Source organism: Hemitrygon akajei, chromosome 4 (assembly GCF_048418815.1).
Source record: "Hemitrygon akajei chromosome 4, sHemAka1.3, whole genome shotgun sequence".
NCBI lineage: Eukaryota > Metazoa > Chordata > Chondrichthyes > Myliobatiformes > Dasyatidae > Hemitrygon > Hemitrygon akajei.
The window spans coordinates 165,523,769-165,548,036 of record NC_133127.1 but is presented as its reverse complement, the minus strand read 5'-3'; the positions used below and the strand labels follow the sequence as shown (position 1 = coordinate 165,548,036).

General features: G+C 38.6%; 1 protein-coding gene across 2 annotated transcripts in view; it reads left to right on the top strand.

Moving 5' to 3' along the window:
• The first annotated feature begins 1,075 nt into the window (after positions 1-1,075).
• stard13b (StAR related lipid transfer domain containing 13b) overlaps positions 1,076-24,268 on the top strand; it is a 426,906-nt gene continuing 403,713 nt past the window's right edge. Inside the window, exon 1 of one of the 2 annotated variants that reach the window (XM_073043870.1) lies at positions 1,076-1,181. The gene's annotated coding sequence lies outside the window, so the exon portion shown is untranslated. The remainder of the gene's footprint in view (positions 1,182-24,268) is intronic. The other variant, XM_073043873.1, reaches the window with a different exon arrangement.

The window sequence follows — 24,268 nt, the reverse complement described above, 5'->3', positions numbered from 1 at the left end:
GGCTCATAGATATTGCACGGGTGGCTGGAAAGTTTTACAAGGTTTTTTAAAGGAAGTTTCAGGAGCAGCAATAGGTCCTAGGGTTCAGACAGTGTGCCTGCCTGGGTAGTGGGATGGTATCTAACTGTTGTATCAAACATTAGTACATTACCTACTGCCTCACCTTTTTCTCCTAGGGTTGCTGAGTGAGCAAAAGTTTCAGAGACAACTTAAGTATGCTCAGATTTTTATTTTCTCCTATTGTGGCCTCTGTACATTGATGCTGGAGGTCACTCGACACATGAACAAACAAAGAACAGTACAGCACAGGTACAGGCCCTTCGGCTGAACCAAGTAAGTTAATAATCAAATGGCCAACTTAACTAATCCTTTATGCCTACATATTTCCATGTCCTCACATTCATTTGCCTATCTAAACACGTCTTAAAAGTCTCTAATGTATCTTATACTCTGTTGCATATCAACATGCCACTAAACGATGCAAACACAGGCTACTTCTTTATTAACAAGATTTTCCTTTTTACAATTATCTCCTCATGTTCATTCCACTGTATTTATGGTCAGCACAGATCTGCTGTGCTGAAGATCCTATTCCTGTGCTGTACTGTTCTATGGTCAGAATGCTTATGCAAAATAATATTAATCAAATTTTCATGAACCTGTCAAATGTACTATAATATCCTACCATTAAAATTAAGTTTTTAATGTCCTGTATGCATTAACTATTTGGATTGGGTATTAAATACACAACGATGAAGATAGTCTTTCCTGGAACAAAGGTTTCAGTACACAGAATTTTTCAAAGAACATGGACAAAATACTAAATCATGGGTGAGCAGCACAATTGTAACTTCATATGGTACTTAACACAATTAAGGCTTATTCCCCAAAAGCAATTTATCGTGTCTGGATTAATTGTAACCCTTCTGAAGTTTAGAGAATAGCTATTTTTCTCCGAAATGAAAAAGGGGGCGGGAAATCATTAATCACAACTATGCAAATACACACAAAATATCCTGTTCAATCACAGTCAGCAGCTTTAACTTGTTCTGCATGCTTCTTGCTGCATACTGCACTCACAAGCAGATACTGTTCGTTCATAGAAAAGCATGGGATACAATTAGTCTCTGACTGAGAGGATGGAGTAATGGGAAGCATGCTCTTTTATCGACCATTTAACTGTGAGTGGCTTCTGTGATATTTCCTTCTGTTACAATCTGAAGCGTTTGAAAAGTTCATGTTTTTGTTGTCAATGTGAAAGCACCATCAATGTAAAATTTTGGCAGACTCCATAAAGCTGTTTTGATTATTTAAACATGGAATGTTGAGGAAACTTAATTTTTTTTCTATCAACGGTAGCAGTGCTGAAGGTGGTTTATGAGCGGCAGTGTGAGTACCAACGTTGACTGAATACAAAATAACCCAATGTGTCAAAAACAAATTCAGAATGACTGATGCTTATATTTGCTCCATGTATATGTACTGTGTAGCATGACTGTTTTGAAAGATGGTGAATATGCACTTTGTATTTTAAAGTACCATATCTTAAAGTTTCAGTTCAGAATGTTCCCTAGAACTTTAATACTAACACTTTAACTTGCATATTGGTCACAATCCAAGTTAGCGATGTGTATGCTTTGCAGCAATACAAAACTCAACATTTCGTTTTCTAAAATATATTGAGCAAAGGAGGATCATTGTCATTGGTTACTAATTTTAAATTCCTTGATGATGTATAATTACATGTATAATGACAGAAGCAGTCCATTTAGTTCAGAGAGTTTGTAATTGTGTTTATCCCCCTCAAGATAGTCCCTTCTCACATTATGTATCTGTGCTCTATCCATATGCAATCCCTTCAATCATTTATTTATTCTATTGTTTTACTGACTCAATCTTCACTTCAATCACAAATTAAAATAGCAGGTAAATAGTTTTGAATGCATACTTGGCAAATAGTGTTCCAAATGGCACATGTCACATGTGCACTGATTGAGAAAAGTCAGGACGATGTGTTCTAGTTTTATAAAGTATATTCTGGGAGTCCAAATGCAGTCAATTACTAGAGCTTACAAAGACTCCATAAGGAGCACTTGTCTACAGTAACAAGTTAGTATTTATCTTAAAACGTACAATTCATGTTACTTCATTTAAAATTTAATTGTAATACACATTGTTAAATATGAACAAAATTATCAATCAAGGCCTTATTTTTAAAACCTGAATAAAATGTTAAATGTATTCAGCTAAAGCAGACTCCCGATGCATTTTTTTTCCAGCAGACAACCCCTTAAAAAGTAAGATCTGAACTGCCTTTGTAATTGTCCATAAAGCTGATTGTAAGTATTCCATTCTATGATTTTAAAACAATTAACTGGTCAGTAATACAAATCCAAGTGCATTGACATTCATCCTGGAAACTTCCCTTTAACAAACATGCTATTCTCTTAAATAACTTGAATTTTAAAAAAAACAATCTGGATGTATATAAGATTAAGGATGATGAAATCTGTGCAGTTAAGTATAGATAGGTGATCAATAAGCTTTGTGCTTAGTGTCCATTCAGTCTCAGAGATAATTGAAATGCCATCAGGACATTGTATTTGGTCATCAATGCATAATGCAGATGGTTATATGGGACTGACATCTTGTACTCTTTGCTTGTTTACATTTTTGAATCAGGCAGAAATCAGGAACTCATTTATCAATGTGTATGCTTTACTTTTACTTCCATCATAAGATTAAGAGGATACATTTCTGAGTTTTTGGTTGGTGATTTGTTAGACAGTACATCCCAGAGAGGGGTGTATAAAACCATAATCCCAGTTCGTTGATTCACAGTAGTGAGCCATGTAAAACTGCAGTTTAGAAATTCTAGTGTATCTCCAAGGTGTGCACCATCAGATCTCAATTGTAATTGAAACTCAGGGTCTTGGATAGAGCAGAGCAGGAGGTATATATTTTCACAGAGGAAATGAGCCATTTAATCCTTCTCTCCTGGGGCTGCCCACAGGATCTTGGCCACAAAGGTGGTTGGGCCTGTGGCAAGGATGAGACACCCAAAACCAGCTTTTGGAACAGAGGTCTGTGGCAGGGTGGGATGCATCTGTGTTTGAGCAGAAAAGCCAGGAGTTTGAAATGGAGATGGAACTGAGGCTATGAATCACTGGGAAATTTGAGAACAGAAGAATGCTTAAGAAAAAGGTTGCAGGATATTGAAGGTTGTGGGAATAAACCAGGACCTGCTACAAAGAGGTAGTTAGATAGGGAAGAATAGAAAGAGGATTCAAAAGCCACATGGAAAGCAAAATTATTTTAGTGTGGTGATGGAAGAGAGGTTTCAAGTGATATCAGTAGGTATATCACTATTTTAAGGCCTCTAAGCTCAGTAGCGTGGGAGACAGATTCTGTTGTCCCAGAAGTGCTCAACAGAATCCCCTCCAAAAAAATGTGATTCAAGTTTTCCTCTTTTCCACCAAATTGCTTTTTTCATTTTTTTGTATTAGTCCTTCTTGTTGTCAATTCTTATGCCCTTAATTTCCACTCTGATCGTTGGATTACTAAATTTATCAACTAGGATTTTTTAAAAATGATAGGACCATCAGACAGAAGGCCAAAACTAGACCATTCATTCCATCGAGTCTGCTCCACCATTCCAACATAGATGGTTTATTATCCCTCTCAACCCCATTGAGAGCTTGCCAGATATTGGATTTACATGAACTAATAGAAACTATCAAATTATGGGAAATTGACCAAGACTAGGACATATAGAGAAAATAGTAGAGTGTTAAGGACTGTTGATGAACAGAAAGACCTTGGATACCTATCCATAGTACTATGTAAGTGATAGCACTGGTGGATGAAGAGGTGAAGAAGGGATTAGGCATGCTTGCCTTTATCATATGCAGTATCACCACACTATAAGAAGGATATGACTGTGCTAGAGAGGGTGCAGAGGAGATTCACTACGATGTTGCCTGGATTGGAGGGCTTTGGTTACAAAGAGAGATTGGATAGACTGGGGCATAGAAAGCTGAAGGACCCGTGAGAGGCATTGATCGGGTAAATAGTAAAAATCTTTCTCCCATGCCGGGTGTGTCTTACTCAAGATGGTATGGGTTTAACGTGAGAAGAGTATAAAGAGAGGAATGATTTTCACAAAGAGAGTGATTGATATCTGGAAAGCACTGCCAGAGGAGATGGTGAAGGCAGAGAGAATCACAGCATTTAAGAGGCATCCTCCATCTCCTTTGGAATAGCCAAGGAACAGAGTTACTAATGTAGACAAATTATATTATACTTTATAGATTTGTGTAACAGTTGGCATAGGTGTGGTGGATTGAGGAGCCTATTTTGTGCTGTTTTACTCTATAACTCTATGTTCTGGACTCACTAACTTCTGCCAAGAGAGTACTTCAGAACCAAAAGCATCTGTTTATAATTCTGTTTTAAAACCATTATTTCTAATGTTTATTTGTGTCTAAAAATTATTCATGAGAAGCTGTGCATTAGTTCACTTGTAAAGTGGTATAGCCAATGAACATGAACTTTCTCACTCATGGAATAGACTTAGAATTTTATGTTGGTCCACTTAATGTGCTTTCTTTAATAACTGCATAAATACTGTAAACTATACTAATTAATAAATAGCATATGTTCAACCTAGTTATAACAACCTGAAATAAAATATATGAACTAAATACATTCAATGGCCACTTAATTGGAACTCAGTATGGGCTTCTGCTGCTGTAGCCCATCCATTCCAATGTTCCATGTGTTGTGCATTTAAGAGATGCTCTTCTGTACCCCGCTGTGCTAACATGTGGTTATTTGAGTTACTGTTGCCCTCCTTTGAGCTTGAACCAGTCTGGCCATTCCCCTCTGACCTCTGTCATTAACAAGGTGTTTTTGCCCACAGAACTGGCACTCACTGGGTGTTTTTTTTTTGTTTATCGCACCAATTTCTATAAACTCTCGAGACTGTTGTGTGTAAAAATCTCAGGAGATCAGCCGTTTCTGAGATACTCAAACCACATTGTCTGGCACCAACAATCATTCCACAGTCAGAACCACCTGGATTACATTTCTTCCCATTCTGATGTTTGGTCTGAGCAACAACTGAATTTCTTAACCATGTCTGCATACTTCTATGCATTGAGTTGCTGCACTGTAATTGGCTGATTAGATATTTGCCTAAACGAGCAAGTGTACTGATGTAGCTAATAACAAGGCCACTGACAGTAGCTTAAAAATAAATGAAGAAAGGATTTTTTCAATATTTCTGTTTGTTCTGCCATCTCCCTTGTTATTTGAACATGTTCTTACGTTGATTTCTTGTGGTTTCTTTGTGATTAGTTAGAGATTTGAAGCTGTTGTTATCACTGTAAGGGTTACAACTTTGATGTAAAGACTAATTTGTCAGAGTTACTTCAATAACTGCCACGACAAAGAACTTCAATGGTGTCAGTGGCTCATATTGAGAAGTTCTTTCAGGTCAACACCTTTGACCACAGGGCCATCAGGCAGTGGTCAGCACGTAAGGTCCTGCAGGCACTGCAGGAGAAGGACGAGATGGACACAGTGAGTTGGTTCCCTGAGCAGACTGTCCAGTTCATCTGGCAAAATGCCTCATCGCCAGACCTCACCAACAGGCACCAAGACCTCGCCTGGCTGGCGGTGAGAGGGGCCCTCCAAGTCCGATCCCTCCTGTACGCCCGGAACGTCGTCTCCACACCCCTCTGCCCACGGGAGGACTGCAGTGAGGAGGAGTCGGTGACCCACCTCTTTGCACACTGTGGGTTCACGGAGAAGGTGTGGAGGAGGATGGAAGGGGCAGTGTCGAGGTTCATCCCCAGCAGCTGCATAACAGAGGACTCTCTGATCTACAGGCTGTTCCTGGGACGCACACCGAGACCAACATCCGGTGCTGCTGGCAGATCATCAACTCGGTGAAAGACGCTCTTTGGTCGGCCCGAAACTTGATGGTCTACCAGCACATGGAGATGTCCGTGGGGGAATGCTGCCGACTGGCACATTCTCGCCTGCAGGAGTACGTGCTGAGGGACGCACTCAAACTTGGTGCAGCCACCGCAAAGGCCCGGTGGGGAAGGACCACAGTCTAGGGTCCTTCTCCCGTGGGAGTTGAGGGGTGGGTGGCGGGGTGTATACCCCTAAACCACTGTATGTAAATATAGAATAACAGAGTGCCACCTGGGTGGCAAAAGTGAGGGAATGTAAAGTCTGTAATGGAAACACTTGTAAAGGACTGAGAGTTATGGAATGGTTTATTGTACCTAATTTTATTTTTGAATAAAGTATATTTTGATTATATAAAAAAATATTGTGAAGCCAGAATAAACAGACTGCCATAGTGATGGTGCAGCCACGTGCTCGACCAAGTTGAGGTTCCTGAGAATGACTCCGAGTTTCATTCTGAAAGTATAAACAAATGTAGAGCCAGAGGAAAGCAAAATTTTCAACAAGTTGAGTGTTCTTGTAATAAACAATCATTTAGCAAAGGAAGGAAAAGGGAAGTTTTAAGGAGACTCATGGTACACAAATGCTTTAAGATTTCATTAACTGCACTTGGCTATCGCCATGTCCAGAACTCATTTATCTTTATCCCAGATGTTTGGGCCATCTCAGTCTCATTTGGTTTGGCTCATTTCCCAGCAGTTTAGCTTAGTTGGTAACTTAACAATCTGGTTTTATTTCCCTCAAAGAACAGGATACGAACCCTCTTACAATAGCATCTATCAAGCTCCACAGTTAATATATTTGTAAACTTATGGCAGATTTTATTTAGACAGGTCTTACTTATCTGAGAAGTACTTCTATCAGCACTAGTTTCATTGCAGACAATGGATCACACAATACAATCCACACATCTGAATTCATGCAAGTTGTTCAGGCAAGCTGACTGAGTTAAGAGTCGTCATTGCATTTCATTCATGTGAAAATATTTGTGCCTTCTATGTGTACATCACCAATGAGCAGTGTTTTTTTTTCAGTTTTCCCTCTCCCAATGCAGAAATTCAACACAAAAAGTTAGCAAGGCCTTTCTTTGACCTACTGGGTTTCTCTGGCAGATTCTTTGTTGGTCTAGAAAGAAATGGGTGTGGCAAGGATAATTAAAAATGTATGCTTCATGTGTTCTTTACAGTTAAAGATCTAAATATTGTCAGAGCTATCACAATAATTCTACGGGGATTCCTTTCAATCAGAATCACCACATCACAGTGCTTGGTATTCTAGGGCAATATTAGGAGAGGTATTGTTATTAAATGTGTCACCCTTTTGAATAATTATATTAGGGTTAGTTATTTCTGTTCAGAGGGATGATAACTACTCATGCATTTTTTCTTGTTGCCCTGGCCAGCATTCGTCATTCAACTAAAAGAATATGCAGTCATTTACCTTGGGAATTTGCCGAGTGCAAACCACTGCTTAAAACAACTGCTACCTTTGCTTCTTTTGTCTACATGAATCAACTAACTAAGAATTTGAAGCACTAAGAGAACAATTTTGTAGTAATAAAATCCATCGAAGGAGAAAATATTGACGCAATGTCATCAAGGATTGTCTGCCTTGCCTCCAAAATAACTCTTGGTATGAATAAAAGAGTTGTGTGTCACAATTGCAGGTTGATTTCCGTTCATAGATACAACATCTGCAGATTAAGACATTTTTGATCAATTAAATTAAGTTAACAATGCCTTTCCTTGACCCACTGGGCTCCTCCAACAAATTCTTTATAGGTCTAGAAAGAAATGGGTGTGGCAAAGGTAACTACAGTGACATAATTTTGGGAATAACTGTAATATTTATATTAAAATGAACTTCATAATATAATTGGAGTATATACCAATTCAGATTAATGCTAAATTAATGCTATTTTCCATTAAGAAAGTCATACAGTGCAGCAGCACAGAAACAGGCTCCTCGCCCATCTAATCTGTGCTGACATTTTTTCTCACTCCTGTCTACCCACATCCAGATCATAGTCCTCTATACCCCTCCCATCCGTGTACCATTCCAAACTTCTCTCAAGTGTTGCAATTGAACTCGCTTCAAACACTTCCGTTGGCAGCTCGTTCCACAAATGCAACACCTCCTGAGTGAAGTTCCCCCTGAAACCCCTAAAATATTTCACATTTCAACTTAAACCTATCTCCTCTAGTTCTAGTCTCACCCAATCTTAGGGTAAAAAGCCTGCAAGCATTCACTCAAAATATACCCCTCATAATTTTGTATACATCTATAAAATCTCCCCTCATTCATCTCTGCTCGAGGGAATAAAGTCTTACCCAATTCAACCTTTCCCTATAACTTTGTCTTCAAGTCCCAGCAACAGCCTTGGAGATTTTCTCTTCTCTTTTAAACTTATATATCTGATATCTTTCCTATAGGTAGGTGACCAAAACTGCATAGAATACTCTAAATTCAGCCTCATCAGTGTCTTATATTATGTCAACTTATGTATTAAGTGCTCTGATATATGCAGGACAATGTGGCAAAAACTTTCTTTATGACCCCATCTATCTGTGACATTACTTTCAAGAAATTATAGATCTGTATTCCCTTTGCTCTACCACACGCCTCAGTGCCCTACCATTCACTCTGTTAGTCTTACCCTGATTTGTCCTGACAAAGTGCATCTCAATTTTGTCTGCATTAAGTTCTATCTGTCATTTTTCAGCTTATTTTCCGAACTGGTCCAAATCATGCTATCATGCTGCAAACTTCGATCGCCTGTCTTCCTGAACACAACACCCTCAGTCTTGGTGTCATCTGCAAATTTGTTGATCCAGTTTACCACATTAACATCTATTAACTGTTAAATAGGGAGCAGCAGCAATTTGATCCCCTGGAGGGGAACTGGCAGAAAGGAAAGGTTTTCTTTGACTTCTTAGACTATAAGGTTTTGTGTTTAAGAGGAACTGTTAATGAGACTTTAGTAAACTGCAATATCACTTTTGTAGATGATACATATTGCTGCTGTTGGTGTCTGAGGTGCTGAACAGAGTGGCAGTCAATAGGCTGCTTTGCCATAGATAGCATCATGCTTTTGGAATTGGACAGTCAGTCTATCAAATATTTTATCATGATCTTGAATTGTGAATGGAAGAAAAACTTCAGAGAATCAGGAGGCAGCCATCCTTTATAGAACACCTGCTCTTGCACCTTCAATATTTAAGTGACAGGTCCAGTTAAGTTTGTGGTTAATGGTGACCTCCATGATGTCAGTGATTGTGGACTTAATAATGCTAATATCAGTATTGTCAAGGGGAGGTGGTTAACAGTCTCATTTTGAAATATTCATTCCCTGACATTTCAGTAATATAAATGATACTTGCTACATCAGTCCAACATTGAACACTGTCCAGGATTGTCTGTGTGCACACACAAACTCATTCTTTATCTAAGGAGCTGCAACCAAAACTGGAGATTGCAATCATCAGCAAAAATATCCCATTCTGACATGAGAGCAGAAAAATCAGTGATGAAGCACCTGAAAGTGGTTGGGACTTGGAAGTCCTTGAATTAGATGATTGTCCTCAAACAATCATATTTCCCTTCCTTTACTCCCATTATGCCTCCAGCCAATTGTGAGTGGGGGCTTCCTGCTGATTCCCATTGACTTTAATGTGATTAGAAGTCCTTGATGGTCCACTCAGTAAAACATTGCCTTGATAACATTATGACTTGGAACTTATTACAACACAGGACCTAACAAAGACAAACAGGCTGAATTTGAACCTGTTTCCAGCTCCATAAATCTGATTTGTTTTTCACAGAATTGAGATGTCTCGGCTTGAGGGAAGGAAAAGATGGAAAACTAATTAGGTTCTGGCTGGATGTTGACTGTGCAAGTTGATTGGGCTGAATGATCTCTAACTTTAGAGTAAAAGTTTTTTTTTGCTTTGCTTTTTTGCCCGTGAACTAAATGAATGCAGGTCTGTGATGGTCTCTGTCAGAATCAGAATTAAAATCAGGTTTAATATCTCTGCCATATGCTATGTCACAAAATATGTTGTTTGTGGCAGCAGTACATTGCATACATAATATAAACTATAAATTACAATAAGAAATATATCTTAAAATTAAATTTGTGCAACAAAATAGTGAGGTTGTATACGTGGGTTTATCGTCCATTCAGAAATCTGATGGCATAGGGAAGAAGCTGTTTCTGAAATGTTGAGTGTGTGTTTAGGCTCCTGTACCTCCTCCTTAATGGTAGCAATGAGAAAAGGGCATATCCTGGATGATGGGGGTTTTCAATGACAGTTGCCACCCTTTAAAGGCATCACCTTTTGAAGATGTCCTCAATGCCAGGGAGGCTAGAGGTTAAGATGGAGCTGGCTGAGTTTGCAACTTTATGTATTTTTTTCCAATCTTGTACAGAGGCCCCTCCATACCAGACAGTAATACAACCAGTTAGAATGCACTCCATGGTACATCTGTAGAAATTTGCGAGAGTCTTTGGTGACATAGCTCAAACTCCTAATGAAATATAGCTACTGTCTTTGTAATTGCATTGATAAATTGGGCCCAAGATAGATGCTGACACCAGGAACTTGAAACTTCTCACCCTTTCCACTGCTGAACCCCTGATGAGGACTGGTGTGTGTTCCCTCGATTTCCCCTTCATGAAGTCCACGATCAATTCCTCGGCCTTACCGACGTTAAGTGTAAGGTGGTTGTTGTGACACCACTCAACCAGCTGATCGGTCTCATTCCTGTACATTGTTTGTCATCATCTGAAATTCTGCCAACAATAGTTGTATTATCAGCAAGTTTATAGATGGTGTTTGAACTGTGCCTCGTTACACAGTCATGGATATAGAAAGAGTAGAGCAGTGGGCTAAGCAAGCATTCTTGAGGTGTACCGGTGCTGATTGTCAATTAGGAGATAGTGGTAAATTATGTATACCTGTCTGGACACTCCCCTCTGCTGACTGCTCCTGTGGCGCCTCCCACAGACCCCTGTATAAAGGCGATTGGGCACTGCTCCTCCCTCAGTCTCTGAGATGTCGTGCTCCCTTTTGCTGTTAATAAAAGCCAATCGTTCACTTCCAGTCTCCAAGAGTTATTGATGGTGCATCAGAGATGTTATTTCCAATCTGCACTGACTGTAGTCTCCCAATGAGGAAGGCAGGGATCTAGCTTCAGAGGGCAGTACAGAGGCTCAGCTTCAGGAGCTTGTTGACTAGTATTGAGGGTGTGGCAGCATTGAATGATGAGCTGTAATCCACAGTCTGATGTAGGCTTTTCATTTGTCCAGGTGATCCAAGGCAGAATGCAGAGCCAGCGAGACTGAATCCGCTTTAACCTATTGTGGCGATAGGCAAATTGCGGTGGGTCCAGGTCATCGCGTAGGCAGGAGTTGATTCTGGCGATGATCAACCCCTCAAAGCACTTCATCACAGTAGATGTGAATGCAACTGGGCGACAGTCATTGAGACAGCTCATTCTGCTCTTCTAGTCCTACCTTCCCTCGGAGGACACTCTTTTATGATTCTCTTTTATTCTTCCCACTTTTTTTCATCAATTTGATTCTACTCTCATCCCTTTGAAATTGTTTGATAACCAATCTATCTGACTCATGCCTAATACACACGAGATTCTGCCGATGCTGGAAATCCAGAGCAAATAAAAAATGCTGGATGACCTCATCAGGTCAGGCAGCGTTGATGCAGAGGAATAAACATTTGATGTTTCAGATGAAGGCCCTTCACCAGGACTGGAAAGGAAGGGGGAAAGAAGCCAGAATAAGAAGGCAGGGTGAGCTGGGAGATGATACATGAAACCAGGTGATGGGGAAGGTAGGTGGGTGCGGGAGGAGGGATGAAGTGAGAAGCAGGGAGATGATAGGTGGAGAAGGTAAAGGGCTGAAGAAGATGCTTAATACATTTCTCGATAGAATTACAATAAATAATAATTACACTTGCATACAAATACACTTTTTCCTGACTTTAAAATATGCAAATACATTACATGGCAATTTAGGTATCTTTTGGAATACACTTGCAGTGGTAACATACATGCATTAATTTCATTGTTGTCCTATTGCTGGCTGAAGCTGAGGTGACTTTACCTCATTAACTCACCTTACTTGTTCTTCCTTTCTCTAATCAATTGTGTTAAAACTATTCCCCATGATTTTACACCCAGGCCAAAGGAACTGTACGTTTATACTGTATGCACTTCAAAACCTTATGCAATTTGGGGCAATGGTAAAATCGCTCAAATTTCCTTAAATGTAAAATTCAAGTGCAACAGTCTAGTGGAGCGAATTCGCAACCAATAAATTAGCTTTTTTTCAAGTTAATGTTATTATTTTATCGGAAAATAGACTTAAACATTATTGTAAGCTATAGCAAAGCAACACTTGTGCCTGAATTACAGGGTGTGGCAAATCTCCCAGGGAGGCGGGGTGTCCTATCTCAGTTCAATACAATGAAGGTGATTATAAAGACAAGTGAAGGATTGTACATTTCTTTCCAGGAGTGAAATATTAGAAAATAAGGAGAATTTTTCTGAGAAGTACTTCGGTGAAAAAAAGTAACATTATCCTGTTACATATCCTTGGGAAGGAGTTAAGAGGCATTGCCCAATCAAGGAGTTCAGATGATGTCACAAACTGTGAGAATGAAGCTCAAGTGGTTCATCAACATAAAATGAACCCCAAGATTGAGTTACGCCCTACGGCTTCCTTATGAATATCTGTTATTGTCATAATACCTACTGCATGCTGTGTTTCGGGGGTGGGGAGCACTCAGTTGAGAGGTGTTGCATTACCTTTAGCTTCACAGCTGGCTGGCTGAGATCTTTGGTATATGTAAAGTAATGTTAGCAGGATTAAAGCATTGCATATCAAGTAGAGAAGCTTTATTATTTCAGTAATCCATTGGGTTATTTACTCTACAGTACACATTATAGGATAATAGGTATCTTGGATGGATGGCAAGCACTGATATATTAAGAAGTTCAGGTGACATAAATCCTGTGAGTGGAGCTCAAGCATGCAGTGAATGTAATTCATATCACAAGGCTTATTACTGCTCAGGAAAATGCCTATTTATTTGTTTCTGGCCAGTTTTTCCACTCTTGAGAAAATAAGATAATGATCAGGACACTGAGGTTTACACAACCTGGGTTGAAAATAATAAGATATTAGAGGAGCTTATTCAGAAACTTATAAAACAATATCAGACTTGAAATTTGGGTTCTCTGGACATTATACAAAGAAATGAAGAATGAGGTTTTGAATGAAAATGGAATATGAAGAAATACCGTGGGACAGCAGCTACAATTTAGAAGCTTAGAGCAATGGCAGAGCAAGGTTCAAAGCAACAATGAAAATAAACAATGATAAACTGAAATGAGATAAAGGCAGCTGAAATAAAGCTTTGAGATTGAGTTTGAGGAGTAAAAGGGATGCTTTTGAGATGAAAAAGTATGATTAAAGATATATTGGATAATATAATCTTAGAGAGGAAAACTCAGATTAATATACTGCCCATCACAAAGATATTTACAGCCTACAAAATATTGTTGAGGTTGCAGTGTTGCTTGATAAAGTCTTTAAACCTCACCTGAGAGTGCAACATTGTATAAGTTTAACATTTACCGTAGATTCCGGATTTTAAGCCGCTACTTTTTTCCCACATTTTGAACAGCTTTGAACTTTGCGGCCTATAATCCGGAGCGGCTACTGCATGATTTTTTTTCATGCCGCCTCGTAAACATTTTGCCTCATAACAGTAGACCAATAAAATTGATGAGTAGTTCACAGAGGTCCAATGAAATTGTACGATAAATCAAGCGCACTTTCACAATTAAATTATTGTAAATCAGTCATTTGTACTCACCCTCATCAACATGGAAAACACTCGAAGCATTGTGCTGCCTTATGGCATACTTAGTTTATAATATTTTCACTTAGTAATTCATTTTCTAGTTAAAGTTAGAAGAGTTTTAACTATATTTGTTTTCTGTACTACATCGCGGGATGCTATGACGTCACACCCGGTTTCGCGGTGTCTTGTGGGAAAATGCCGGTTTGCGATAAACGGAAAGGAGGGGGGGAGCGCATTACGCGAGCGGCTTTGGATCTGAGCGAACGCTGCTTTTAAATGCCGTTTGCGATAAACGGAAAGGAGGGGGGGAGCGCATTACGCGAGCGGCTTTGGATCTGAGCGAACGCTGCTTTTAAGTTAAAGGTGATCAATAACTTTTCCTGGTAGGCTGTAGTATATATATTTTTTACCAGTCGTTAGGAGATATTGGAATGTTGTTCAGTAAAGAAGTATACGCAATGTATTTAAAAGTAGCCGCGTTACGGGCACGGTTCGAAAAAAAGCATTTGCAATATGTATTTGTTTTTGTTACCATATGGATTTAATTAAAAGTTAAAAAATCCTCACATGTAATATCTTTCTGTGTAAATATCTCATATTACAACGTGGGACACCTGCGGCCGAAAATCCGGTGCGGCCTTTACAATTAAAAAATTGATTTTATTTCTAAAATTAGAGCCAGCGGCTTTTAATCAGGTGCGCTCTGTAGTCCGGAATCTACGGTAATTCAAACAACAGCATACGCCTCAGTAAAAATGTTTTTCCGTTTTTGTGCTATTTTCCCTGTGACTCAAAATGAAGTGAAGTGTATGGGTGTCTGGCCTTTTGTAGGAAACATTGGAGGATGCAAAGTGTGTTTTACATAGAGGATAAAAGATGATTCTTACTAACTTAACGGGTGAATATTAAGAAACATAATTTGTAGACTTGATTTCCTTTTTTTATCTTGTTTACTATTTTGGCACTCATTTTTGAGCACCAAGCTAGAAATATCAAAAATTTAAATTTCTGCTTAGAAATCTGAATATAGTGAACCAAATTACATTGAGTATTTCTATTCAGATGAATTATTCATAATTGGGATATTTTGGGGAGTGAATATGAGAAATCTCGCTGCTGACCTCAACACCAGCATGAAAAATGAACTGTCTACAATACTAGAGATTGTGAAGCCATTCATTTATACTTAGTTTAGTGAACTGATTTTGCTGTTAAGATGTCATGTAATCTTTATCCCTTTGAAGTTATTGGGGAAGATTCTTAAGAACAATATTTACTCTCATTTTCAGGTGACATTGACTTATTAGAGATAGTTAGCATGGTTTTATGTGACTGAGTTTTTTTTGAAAGGTAACAAAAATGATTGATATGAGTAGGACAGAAAACGTTGTTTACATGGACTTTAATAAAGCATTTGACAAGGTCCATCATTGTAGACATGTGTAAAAGGATAAATTACATGAGATCAATGATGAGTTGGTAAATTGGATAGAAGATTAGCTTTGTCATAGAAGACAGAAGGTAGAGTTGGAAGGGTGTTCTATTCATTGGAGGTTTGTGACCAGTGGGATTCTGCAAGGAATGGTGCTGTTCCTTGCAGAATCCCATCTGCAAACAAGAGACAATCTGTAGATGCTAGATATCCAAGCAACACACACAAAATGCTGGAGGAACTCAGGAGGCCTGGCAGCATCTATGGAAAAGTGTACAGAAGACGTTTCTGGGTGAGGTCCTTCAGCAGGACCCTTCATTCCGTCGACTGTACTCTACATAAATGCTGCCTGGCCTGTTGAGAATCCCATCTGTCATTGTTTGTAAGACAAATACATAAATGATTTGTTTGAAAATGTAAGTTTTCTGTTTAGGAAGTTGACAGATGACAGAAAATTGGTGGAATTGTAAAGCGTTAAGAAGGTTGTCAAAGGATATAGCAGGATATAGATCAGACTGAAAGCTGGACAGAGAAATAGCTTATGGAGGCCAGTGAGTTGGGGGATTTTGGGAGGGCAAAAGGAGGAGGAAGCTACACAACAAATAACAGGACTCTTTGGAGCATTGATTACAGAGGGACTTGGGGTGCAAATCCATAGCTCCTAGACATGGAAGGCAAGTTTTTACACTGAGAACGGTAAGTGCCTGGAATGCACTGCCAAGTGAGGTAATAGAAGCAGATAAAATAGTAATGTTTAAGAGGCATATAGAGGCATATTAATAAGAGGCATATTAAGAGGCATTAAGAGGCACATGAAAAGACAGGGAATTGATAGATCCATTCTGTGTGCTGACAGGTGTGATTAGTTAGATTGACATCATGGTCGACATAGACTTAGTGGCCTGACGGGTCTGTTTCTGAGAAGTTAAATAATTTTTTACATTATGATTTCTTAGCATGAATTGTTTCAATGTTATAAGACAATAAAACATGATAACTTCCAAAGGGGTGAATACTTTATATAGGCACTATATATTCAAACCTCATTTTAGGTGACTCATGCATATAATTTCAAACAAGGTACTGTTGTCCACAATTTGAAAGAGATTTATCTTTAATCTGTTTTCAAATAAAACAACCAAGATGCATTAAAAAAAAAGATAGATTGCATTGTACTTTACAACTTTCAGTCTTTTGGGCTGTTTCATTATTAGATGTAGCCTATTTTATTATCTAATTCTATTACAAAATTTAGAAAACTTAAAACACTTTTATTTCAAGTCTTTTCTTCAATCAAAGCAGATATTTAACAAAATGGCTATAAGCCTCTTTTACAAAGTATAATAGTCTCTAAGAAACAGCTAAAAAGTAGTGATCAAAATGAGTATTTTCTTTACGTTAACCACTTTCCAAGAATGAGTTGAAATTACTCAGCAGTGAAGAACTGCAATACCTGAAAATGAATCCTCATTAAATATTATGCCAGTATCAAATAAAAACCATCGATATCTGTGATCTAGTCAACTTACAAAGAAAATTCAATAAAGATTTTGGAAAAACCTAATGTTTATGTTTTCTCAATTAACTTTTAATAAAAATTATTAGATTTCTCCAAATTCTTTTAGACCAATTCATCATTCTAATTCTAACTGGATCTGGGATGTGTTCAAAAATTGTACTTTTACAACTCAAGCTGACAACCAATATTATGAGACTGTGACTGAAGATCAGGATAATAGCCACTATTTCCTCCAGAGACACGTCCCTCATTCAAATTAAACATTCTGCCGAAAATATGCCCAAAGAATGGATATTAGCCAGCCAAGTGTTTAAACCTTTAATTCTATCCGCCTATCCACAAGTGCAGAGAACATTTACAATGATGTCGCCGGGACTTGGGGACCTAAGTTGTAGGGAAAGGTTGAATGGATTATGAATTTATTCTCTACAGCGTAGAAGAGTAAGGGGAGATTTGACAGAGGTATATGAAGGGTATAGATTAGGTAAATGTAAGCAGTCTTTTCCCACGGAGGGTGGGTGAGAAAAGAACTGGAAATCATGGGCTAAGAAGAAAGGTGAAATATTTAAGGGAAACATGAGGGGAAACTTATTCACTCAGAGTATGAAACAAGCTACCAGTGGAAGTGGTGGATGTGGGTTTGATTGCAACATTTAAGAGAAATTTAGATAGGTATGTGGCTAGGATGGGAATCGTCCAGCTGCAAGTTGATGGGACAAGGTAGATTAATAGTTTGGAATGGTTTGGACTAGGTGGGCCAAAGGGCCCATTTCTATGCTGTTGAGTTCTATGACTTTGTGTATTTTTGGCATTTATACTTTTATTTTTGGTTCAAAATAGCAATTGCCAGTGTTGCACTTAGGGGCAGATTTAACAGCATTATCATCGGTATTCAAGTTTAAATTTGTGCTCTGTTTTGACAACCGTTATGTGGATGCAATCATAAATCAATACTTTATATTTTATTGCTGTGGACATACTCTGTCGTCTGGAGAAGAATGGAAGCTAAAAAACATAAAAACAAAGCTGTTTCTATAAGAGAAAACTGATCCACAACACCAGCCAGTTTTACTGTAAATTATACTCTTCCATGTATTCAGTGTGATATCTGCTTTGAATTTGAATAGGTTTCATGTTTACTATTGCTTGTGCATCCACATAAAAAGACAGGTAAATTATTTAAGGAAATCTGAAATATATCTTATCAAACAACATGGTAGGTGACATGTTTGTTAATTATATTTTTCTGTTTCTCTCCTCTGGGTGATATATTCTCTGCATGAAAGTACAACAGGAAGCATACCTTCGGGCTGCTGCTAGAGTTGAAGGAGAACAAAGCACTAAAAGTCCATGTAAATTTAATAAAGAAGGTTTTCTAAATGCATAGCACTAAACTTCAAGTCCTGTAATCATGATTACTCATCCACTCTGTGCCAGACACACTCTGGCACAATTTTTATTTTATTGCCAGTTTTGAGCCGCAGAGTGGGATTTATTGGATATCTCTGTCAAAGGATCAGCAGTGGCACTATGGGTAACTTGGCCACCAAGCTAGGATTCTATAACACGTTTTCTGGAATTATTGTGAGCAAAGTTGGAAGTTATTGGTAATCCCAGGTAGTCTTAAGGATATGGTAGCTACAGCTGCACTTCATGCCACGTTCTTCATGATGCTTTGTTGCAACTTATGGACTATGTGCACATCACAGAGCAATCGTGTTGGGACAGTTTTGCAACTACTCACCAATTTTGCACTCACTTTGACTGCAGCCATGGTGTAAATAATAAAACCACATTAAATTTCTCAATGTCCCCATGGTGTGACTTCAACTCATATTTTCTGGGTATTTCTGCAGGCCTTTGGATAAGTATTCCTGTAATGGAACCATCACATTACACCGTGCCCTTGATTTTTTTTCATTGCAGTGACTTGATTGATCTACACTGAATCAAAGCTTGCTGGTAAATACTGCCAATTCTAACAGTGATCTGCCATCACTTATCCCTATAAATGCTGGTAAATTCAAACTCCAGCGCAGAAACATTCATATATGCAAGTCCCCAGCTACCTCAGGTTCCACCTGGTAAAATCGGTCAATTTGTGTGGTGAACTACATATACCTGTCTGGACACACCCCACCTGCTGACTGATCTGTGGCTCCTCCCACAGACCCCTGTATAAAGGCGATTGGAGCCACAGACCCTTCCTCAGGCTCCAGGATGTTGTATGATGGTCACTTGCTGCTTGTGCTTTCTTCTAGCCAGTAAAAGCCTACCTTAACCCACGTCTCAGAGTTATTGATAGTGCATCAATTTGCTCTGCCACTGAATGCAACTTGGAGTTCAGTGATGTAACTCAAACTTGGTGAGAAGCCCCAAAACTTCCCACTGTGGATTCTGCTCATTTATTTCAATGGAAGCTTCAGAACTGTGTGGAAAAGATAATAAAGTTACTTATTTAAAATATCTTTGAAGACAGTAATGCAATGTTATTTCCTAAAATGTGTATTTATGAAATATTTCAAAAAACTTAGGAGCCTTGACAGGTGATAAAATAGAGGGCCAACAATTTAGCCAATCTAGAAAATTTGGGCATTGGAAATCTGAGCATCAAGTGCAATTGATGTTAACACATTGCAGCCTAGGACATTCAAATGCTTTGCCACAGCTACAAACGCCAGCAGAGCAATGGTGGGCAAGGGAATAAAAGACATCCATTTCTTCCTGTTCTTAATATTTTAGAATTATACATTGTCCTTTATAATTTTTTCAACATGTTAGTAATGTTTACAATGAATACTGGTGGAATAATAGAAGTAGAGCAATTTCATATCAGTAATTGTCTTCACTAAGGAAATGTAATTGGCTTTAATCTTTTGGTTGCATTCAGATACAATTCTGAAACTTCCATTGTAGAAGTTTTATAATATAGTAAAATACTGCAGTCTTCCAAACCATTTGTTGAAGCAGCAGTTCCAGGAACTGAGACCCACTAATGTGTCAATAAATTTTTATGTCAATGTGAATAGGTCATCATGTTCAAGATTGCACTTGTTAGAAGATCCTCTTGCTTTTGTTGCCCAATCATGAGATCTAAGTGAAATCAGTGAGGCTGGTCATTTGTATTACAATAGCAACCTGGAATGCATCCATGAAAGAATTTTTTTTACTAGTGGGCTCTATATATTGAGATGCATTATATTTTAGATACCTTTAATGTGAGAAACAAATTTCTATACATATCCTTTGTCTAAGGCATTCACCAATCAAACATTCATTTTCTATTTTATTCAGTATTTGGGACAACTCTTCAACCTTAACATATCCTGAAGGATCATTCGAGCATGGACAATCTCTTGGGATTGCTCATATGATTCAATAACATTCATCCTAGAAACCTATGTCTCCTAAAAAGTTTGAAGGAACATGGTAAGAGAAAAATATGAACATGTGGGAATATTGCCATGAGGACAAAATGATATACATTTTGTTTTATAGCCCGAGCCAATTGTGCTCAAGTTAATCAAGGAAACCAGCAAGAAACACAAACTACAAATGTCATCATAACCTTGTTTGCTAAGCTGTATTTTGTAACTACTGCCTTATTTTTATTTCTTTACCTTTATTTTGGGCTAGTTACACCATTCCATGGTAGCCTAACATTTGATTTAGATATCTTAGAACTTTAACCACACTCCAATAATTTATCTAGTCCAACAAAAATAGGCTGAACAGTGGATATAAGTTGGCTCTTTTTGACACTGATCAACAGAAAAATACTCTTTCATGTCAAAGTGAAAACTGATCTCTACAAAGTGATCTGCTAAAGCAATTACAAATATAAAACACAAATTAATTGATTGCATGAACATTCACCCCCTTCATGCCAGTATTTAGTAGATGCACCTTTGACAGCAATTATAGCCTTGAGTCTGTGTGGATAGGTCTCTCTCAGCTTTGCACATCTGGACTCTGCTATTTTCTCCATTCTTCTTTACAAAACTGCTCAAACTCTGTTAGGTTGCATGAGGATTGTGAGTTAGCAGCCCTTTTCAAGTCTAACCACAAATTCTCAATTGGATTGAGGTGTGGACTCTGACTTGGCCGCACCAGAACATCAACTTTGTTGTTTTTAAACCAATCCTATGTAGCTTTGGCTTTAGACTTGGGGTCATTGTAATGCTGGAAAACAGATCTTCTCACAAGTGGCAGTTCACTTGCAGACTGCATCAGCTTTTCCTCCAGTATTTCCCTGTATTTTACTGCATTCATTTTACCCTCTACCTTCATAAGCTTTCCAGGGCCTGCTGCAATGAAGCATCCCCAAAGCATGACGCAGCCACCACCATGCTTCATGGTAGGGATGGTGTATTTTTGATGATATGAGGTGCCTGGCTTATACCAAATATAGCATTTAGTTTGATGGCCAAAAAAAAAAAATTTCGGTTTCATCAGAACATAGAACCTTCTTCCAGCTGAGTTCAAAGTCTCCCACATGCCTTCTGGAAAACTCTAGTCAAGATTTCATATGAGTTTTTTCAACAGTGGCTTTCTCTTTGCCACTCTCCCATAAATCAGTAACTGGTGAAGCACCCAGGCAACAGTTGTAGTATGTGCAGTCTCTCTCATGTCAGCCTCTGAAGCTTTTAACTCCTCCAGAGTTGTCATAGGTCTCTTGGTTGCCTTCCTCACAAGTCTCCTTCTTGCACGGCCACTTAGTTTGAGGACAGCCGCTCTAGGCAGATTTAGAGCTGTGCCATATTCTTTCCATTTCTTGATGATTGACTTAACTGTACTCCAAGAGATATTCAGTGACTTGGAGATTTTCTTGTATCCATCTCCTGACTTGTGCTTTTCAGTAACCTTTTTGCAGAGTTGCTTGGAGTGTTCTTTTGTCTTTATGGTCACACGAATGAATCTGCAGATGCTGGAAGTAAATAAAAACACAAAATGCTGGCAGGACTCAGCAGGCCAGACAGCATCTGTGGGAGGAGGTAGTGACGACGTTTCGGCCCGAAACGTTGTCACTACCTCCTCCCATAAATGCTGTCTGGCCTGCTGAGTTCTGCCAGCATTTTGTGTTTTGTCTTTATGGTGTAGTTTTTACCAGGATACTGACTCACCAGCAGTTGGACCTTCCAGACACAGGTGTATTTTTACTACGGTCAGTTGAAACACTTTGACAGCACACAGGTCTCTAAAAACAGGGCTTCATTTAACTACAAAGAAGAGAAAATCTGCAAATGCTGAAAATCCAAGCAACACACATTAAATGCTGGAGGAACTCAGCAAGCCAGGCAGCATCTGTGGAAAAAAGTATAGTCAATGTTTCAGACCAAGAACCTGTGGCAGGACTGGAGAACAAAAGCTGAGGAGTAGAATTAAAATGTGGAGGGAGGGGAGAGATAAACACAAGGTGATAGGTGAAACCTGAAGTGGGAGGGATGAAGTAGAGAGCTGGGAAGTTGACTGATGAAAGAGATAGAGGGCTGAAGAAGCAGGAGTCTGATAGAAGAGGACAGAAGGCCATGGAAGAAAGAAAAGGGGTGAGGGCACCAGAGGGAGGTGATGGGCAGGCAAGGAGATAAGGTGAGAGAGGGAAATGGGGATGGGGAATGGTGAAGGGTGGCGAGGGGGGAGAGGGCATTACCAGAAGTTCAAGAAATTGATGTTCATGCTATCAGGTTGGAGGCTACCCAGATACAATATAAGGTGTTGTTCCTCCAGCCTAAGTGTAGCCTCATCATGACAGTGGAGGGGAACACGAACAGACATATCGGAATGGGAATGGGAAGTCAAATGACATAATAGATTGGGAATGGGAAGTGGAATTACATATCTCCATTTAACTAATTATGTGACTTCTAAAACCAATTGGCTGCACCAGTTATGATTTGGTTTGTCATATTAAAGGGGGTGAATATTTATACAATCTATTATTTTGTGTTTTATATTTGAAATTGATTTAGATCACTTTGTAGAGATCTCTTTTCACTTCGACACGAAATAGTCCTTTTCTGTTGATCAGTGTCAAAAAAGCCTAATTAATTCACTGTGATTCAAAGTTGCAAAACAATAAAACATGAAAATTTCAAAGGGGGTGAATACTTTTGATAGGCACTGTGCAGGATTGTTGTGTAAATGTTCATTGAATTACCTAAAGTAAACAGTGAAATGTTGTATCTAATCTCTTCAGAATACAGAGAAGGGTGGAGATTGCATTGCCCAGTTACTGAATCCTTGGCCTAATATCAATTAACTAATTTCTAAAATTGCTGTGGTGCAAAACCTTTCTATTTCTTTCTGTAGTATTTATAAAGAACCAACTGTGAATTAAATTTTGATTGACACCGCCTATCCTTCGATTATTCAATATGACATTTTAAAAGTATTTTCCAAATATAATATGTCATCCTTTGCAATTTGTTGCAACATTCCATTGAAGAAAAATCATTGTGCATCTTTGTAATTATGAATAGAATTTTACACAGCCAATGGGCATTGGCTCCGTGATGAATTAACAGAGCTATCTTGTATGAATAGGCTTTGGTGGCCTTTCTTCTGGTTCCATTGTTTTTACAGTGGTTTAGAATTATCTTTGTTCAGCTCATTCTTTGAGAATATAATATTTATGAATATGTAAATGAATTTAAATACCAAGCCATTTTGTAAAGATAGGAATGCCCTTTGCTTTGTTGACTGTTAAACGTGGGTATGTAAGGCATTTGCATTGACGCTTGACTTAAAATAGTTTGCAGTAAATCACTGACTACGGGTAGGAGATTATTTCTACAGTTCGTTGTCATTGAGACAAAAGACTAAATTTTAACTTCTTGATATGCTGGGCACAGGAGAGCATAATGTTCTGCACTGTGTTTGTAAGAGGGACTTAAATTTAAGACCATAAGGCCAGAAAATACAGGAGCAGAATTAGGCCATTTGGCCTATTGAGTCTACTCCACCATTTCATCATGGTTGATCCATTTTTCCTCTCAGCCTCAATGTTCTGCTTCTCCTTGTATCCCTTCATACCCTGAAGTGATCTATCAACCTCTGCCTTAAATATACATAAAGACTAGGCCTCCACAGCTGCCTTTGACAACAAATTGCACAGATTCACCACTCTGGCTGAAGAATTCCTCCTCAACTCTATTCTAAAAGGACAGCCTTCTATTCTGAGGCTGTGCACTCTGGTCTTAGGCTCACCCATCATAAGAAACATCCTCTCCACATTCAAGCTATCAAGGCCTTTCACCACTCAATAGGTTTCTATTAGGTTACCCCTTATTTTCTGAATTCCAGTGAATACAGGTCCAGAGCTATCAAACGGTCTTTATATGACAAGCCATTTAATCCTGATATCATCTTTGTGAATCTCCTTTGAACCCTTCCAGGTTCAGCACATTCTTTCTAAGATAAGGGACCCAAAACTGCTCACAATACTCCAAATGA